At 43.1% G+C, this 5,327-nt stretch overlaps 1 long non-coding RNA gene across 6 annotated transcripts in view; it reads right to left on the bottom strand.

Annotated features, from left to right (window-relative positions):
- Positions 1-5,327, bottom strand: part of LOC114623641 — a 36,830-nt gene that overhangs the window by 15,499 nt on the left and 16,004 nt on the right. The gene's annotated exons all lie outside the window — the stretch shown is intronic.

The following is a 5,327-nucleotide window of genomic DNA, read 5'->3' as shown; positions in this document are numbered from 1 at the left end:
GGGAGGGAGGGAGGGAGGGAGGGAGGGAGAGAGAGAGAGCGAGAGAGCGAGAGAGCGAGAGAGCGAGAGAGCAAGCGCTACACATTTCTACCACATTAAGAGAATGGAATTTCCATACATATTATTAGAAATACGGTATTTTCCTCTCAAGTAATGATTAAAAATAAAGCAAAGACACCCTTATAACTTCTAGTAAATGAGCACTGTGATTAACAAAAATTTAAAATATGTTCCCTGAGACTCTTTCCATAAGACTCAATCATTCCTACCTCACAGCCAATTTTAAGTGAAAGTGCTGCAAAGTCAAAATTTCTCCCAAGTTTGCTTTACCTCCTCACCCAGATAGTCTATGGGAGTAGGTGTGCATTAGGCAGAGGGCTAGTGCAGAGAGGAGAGATCAGCACCTGAGGAAATGGGAGATCACTCACGATGGGCATTTGATTACCTTTCAAGAGGTAGGTATGTGTGTGGTGTCTGTCTGTCTGTCTGTCTGTCTGTGTCCTATTGACTGGCTTGTAATGAGGTTATTGTACACCCCAGAATTTTAAAACCTCCAATGCACCCAGCTGATAGACCCTCCAGCTATAAGGCCTGGCTTTGGGCCCAAATACTTGCATGTATTATTAATACAAAAATCCATCTTTATAAAAAAGGTAAATTAATTTATATAGAATTTTAGCCAAAGCTGAGGAGAAATTCTCGATGCTTCTGCCTCACCTTTAGCTGTGTTATAACTTACAGAAAAGATTAATCAAGGGTTGAAGGTACAGCTCAGTGGCAGTGTGCTTACCTAGAAGGTATGGGACCCTAAGTTAAATACAAGTCAGCTATAAAACAGTTTTAAAAGATGAAGCAAAAAATAAGGAACTACACACATGAAGATTTAACCATAGGCCCCAGGAGCCCCCAGATACCTGAGCAGGAAAGTAAGTCTTTATCCTGGTGTTAAATACCAGAGCTCTTCTACAGAGACTTTTCACTCTCAACCTGGCCTTTCTGGAAGGGTTTTTAGTTCTTTTTTTTTTTTTAAAGATTTATTTAATTATGTGTATGATACATTGTTGCTGTCTTCAGACACACCAGAAGAGGGCATCAGACCCCATTACAGATGGTTGTGAGCCACCATGCGGTTGCTAGTAATTGAACTCAGGTCCTCTGGAAGAGCAATCAGTGCTCTTAACCACTGAGCCATCTCTCCAGCCCCGGGTTTTTAGTTCTTAAAGCATGCCTCTAATCTTAACATCTTCCTGGCCCCTGGAAAAGATAAAATATATCTATCCAGGCCAGTTTGGATGTCCTGTTTTTATTTTATGAGTATTTGTGTCCTGGGGCTAGATTTAATTTGTTTTTTTAATCTGGGGAGAGATCTGGCAGGGAGCCTAATGGGGGTCTACAGTTAACAAAAGGTGCCCTGACCATTTTCAGGTTGGTGGGAGGGTTTCAAAAGGTGGGTGTAACTGTGGGTTGCCTCCTTCTAGAAACTGTTTAAGGCTAATCTGTGAAAGAAGATCTGAAGTAAATATCTGCTGCAATTGCATTTCTGATTCTGTGGCCCCGAGTTAAAAAACTGACTATAACTTCTGGTGATAATTAATCTTAGAATTAATCTTTGTCTGTCAAGTATTGTCACAAATGTATTTTTTGACATAATTTAGCAGAAATTAGAAACATCTCTTTCATGTTATTGATGACACAAGTAGGAACAAGAGTCTCTTTGTAAATGACTAGCAGTTGAATATAACTCAGATAGGGATTGTCACTGGAAATGGGTAATCTTGTCATTTTAAATGTGTATGGTTTTAGGCAAACTTGAAGGAAAACACCTTTGTTTAACTTAAGGTCATCTTTGTTCCACCATTAAAGCATACACTAACAGACAACAGGAACAATCTCGTTTTAGTACAGTCAAACAAAACACCAACAACTGTAAAAGAGACCTAAAAAAGTACTGAAGAAAAAAAATTGACATTGGTCTGTACAGTTAATTTGAGGGGGATCTTTAACCAAAAAAGCAACAAGGAGACACGGAGTAGCATAAACGAATGGGAGTGTATAGCCAAGAGAGCTGAGAAAGGAGACAATCTCAGGCTCTGGCTCTCAAGGGAGTTTCTACAAGGCACACATCGAATAAAAGGCTAGTGCTAAAATCTATAAGGAACTTGGTTCCACTAGGTGGCAGTAGCGCACGCCTTTACGCCCCAGCACTCAGGAGGCTGAAGCAGGCAGATCACTGAGTTCGAGGCCAGACTGGTCTACAGAGTGAGTTCTAGGACAGCCAGGGCTGCACAGAGAAATCCTGTCTCAAACAAACAGAGAACTTAGTTACAATAAAATAATGACCCAACTTAATAATGAATAGACTTCAATAGCCATTTCTTGAAGACATACATACATACATACATACATACATATATATGGTCAGTAAACATATGAAGAATTGCTCATAAATGATACTGATAGAGGAATTCCATATCACCCCCGTCTGTTCAAGAGTTCATGAATCTATTACCTCAGTCCCAGGAGTTCTGGGCTGAGAGGTGTGTGTTATCACACCAGGCTATAGTAAGCTCTGATTATGAGCACTCCTGCTAATGTTCATTCCCCTTCGATAAGCAAAGACATCAGTGGCAAGACCACTGACCCTTTAACTGGAAGTTGTTGAACTCCTTTTCTTCTGTGTTTCCCACTTGCCTTTACAGGAAACTTAATGGCTGAAGCCTGGTAGGCTACCTATATACCAGAATTGCGATTCTGCACATTCTACAGATGCACTGAGGAAACTACACAGTGATTCTAGGTGATTGCTCTGGCTTCTGAAGGCACAGCCCCAGTCAGGACAGTTTTAGTGTGGGGTGGACCTTTTGCTGTTGTGTCAGCCTGTAACATGGTGAGTGATTTCCCATTTCCTCAAGTGCTGATCTCTCCTCTCTGCACTAGCCCTCTGCCTAATGCACACCTACTCCCATAGACTGTCTATGTCAGGAGATAAAGCAAACTTGGGAGAGTTTTGATTTGCAGTGAACTCTAGATGGCTTGAAACCGGTTCTACCTTGTTAGGGAGAAGCGCTCCCTCTCGTGGCCTAGCTAGGAAGTGCTGTGACTAGTGTTAAAGACAGGAGGTATCAGGATCTTTACTCTGCACGTGGTATCACTTTTGTTTGGACCTGGGAAACAAGGAATTCCTTAGCTCTTGGCAGCAGCTTGTGTTGCAGCTTTTCATAGGGCCTATGTATTGGCACTACTTAGACCTTGACATCGACCAGTGACCAGTGTTTCAATTCAAGCCTTAGAATGTTCGAGGCTTGACAGCTCTGTGGAACTCTTCTACCAATCAGGGCTTTTAATCTTTCTTCCAGCTCTGCCCTCCGCCCTCCGCCCTCCGCCCTCCACCCACCCTACTTCCAGGACCCAGTTCTTCCTGCCCATAGGGAATGTAATTACAGCTCAGGACATAATGACAGCTGTGACCCTGTGGTTGATAAGGGACAGACAGACCTTCAAGATACATTCTTTGGGGCTGATCCGTCCTGATAAACAGAAACGGACATCCTAGCAGGGTAATTTCCCTATCTCAATCAGGCCTGGTGAGAAAACTACTCATCTCTGAGGTATTTTCGAGAAATCTGTCCCTAAGCTAAGTTCTGCTTTCTGTGATTTACTGCCTCCTAAGAAAATCTATTCTAAGTCCTTCTCTGGTCTGACCTTCAAGAACAGCTGCCCCCTACCCCTACATGAATGGAGTTTATCTTCAGAATCTTTTTTAAAACTTTGTGTTGGGGTAGGAGCCAGAGAAGGACAGCCAGAATGTCCTGCTCTTCACTCTGGACTTTATTCTCTTGAGAGGGAGTGTCTCACTAAACCTGGGGCTGGGTTGCCTGGCAGCAAGTCTCCATGGATCTTCCTGTTGGGTGCTAGGGTTTTGAACTAGGGTCCTCATATTTGTACAACAACAATTCTTACCCAGGAAATTGATGCAGAAGAAATTCAAATAGACTCGATGTTATAAAGGACTTAGTAATCGATTTTCTTAGGAGGCAGTAAATCACAGAAAGCAGAACTTAGCTCAGGGACAGATTCCTCCAAAATATCTCAGAGATGAGTAGTCTTCTCACCAGGCCTGATTGAGATAGGGAAATTACCCTGCTAGGATGTCCGTTTCTGTTTATCAGGACGGATCAGCCATTAAGATCCGGCCTCAAAAAATGTATCTTGAGGGTCTGTCCCTGAACAGCCACAAAGTCACAACTGTCATTAAGCCCTGGGCTGTAGTCACCTTCCCTGTGGTCTTATCAGGAAAGGTGTGATTCAGCCAGGTGGGCAAGCTGAACACAGATAACAACTATTAAAAAAGGACACTAGCATGCTGAAAAACAACTCTGGCAAAATCTTTGCTGTGTGAATCACCCATCCCTGTAAGTGACCAGACTTGCAGGCTCCTTCCTCTTAAATTGTTCAAAGTATAAGCTGGGTCCTGGATGTGGAAGAAATTTAAGGATAAGAGAGACTGTAAAATCAGTAAGCCTAAGTTAGGAAAATCTTCTGTTGGAGGCCTGCTCTTCTTTGGGCAGTAGCAACAGCTGGCCAGACTTTTCCAATAAAGAGTTTTTCCCTTATTAATCTCTTAAGTGTGCAGGGTGATATTCCTCACTGTGAAGGCATATTATTTCTATAACAAGCTAACTCCCCAAACCCTCCTCGAAGTATCTTAAAGCACCACAGCAATGAGTCCACTCGGACCCATTCCTGGGGCAGTTTGGTGTCTGCAGTAGGTTTTTCTAATAGGAGACAGATTACCCTCTAAACTTTGTCAGCTCCTGAGCTCCAAATTAGATGGCAACTAGCAGGTTCTAAAGGGAGAGAAAATAAAGCTTTACTTCCTCTGCTCAGCCAGAGTCTCAAATGCAACACTCAGCATAGGCTTGGCACTCAGAAGAATCTTCCCATCAGTAGTGGAGATCTGAAACCAATGGCCTAGAACACTGCATAAAATTCTTCCTAACGTGATCCCCAGAGTATGGACTCTGAGCAGCAACAACCTTCTCAATTCTCCCTTCAATGGTGTCCCACCCTTCTCTCATCAAGAACAGCTGAGTGATGCTTTGTATCCAAGAACCAAAACCAGTGATGTGTCCCCACAGGAGGTTGCCAAGAGTTAGGTCCATCTCTTACTTCCTCCATTCAGTGGTCCCTTCTCAATCTGGCCTTGACAGTAAGAAAAAGGCCTCTGATCTCCTGCCTGGTCTTGTCTGCTGTAGAGGTGTAGCTAGAAGTTTGCTTCAGACACAGCTTGAGGAAGCCACCTCCTGATTCTCCAGCCATCTCCAAAC

This window comes from Grammomys surdaster, unplaced genomic scaffold, assembly GCF_004785775.1.
Source record: "Grammomys surdaster isolate TR1022 unplaced genomic scaffold, NIH_TR_1.0 200, whole genome shotgun sequence".
Taxonomy (NCBI): domain Eukaryota; kingdom Metazoa; phylum Chordata; class Mammalia; order Rodentia; family Muridae; genus Grammomys; species Grammomys surdaster.
Note: the sequence above shows the minus strand (reverse complement) of the source record. Positions and strands in the feature narration are given on the sequence as shown.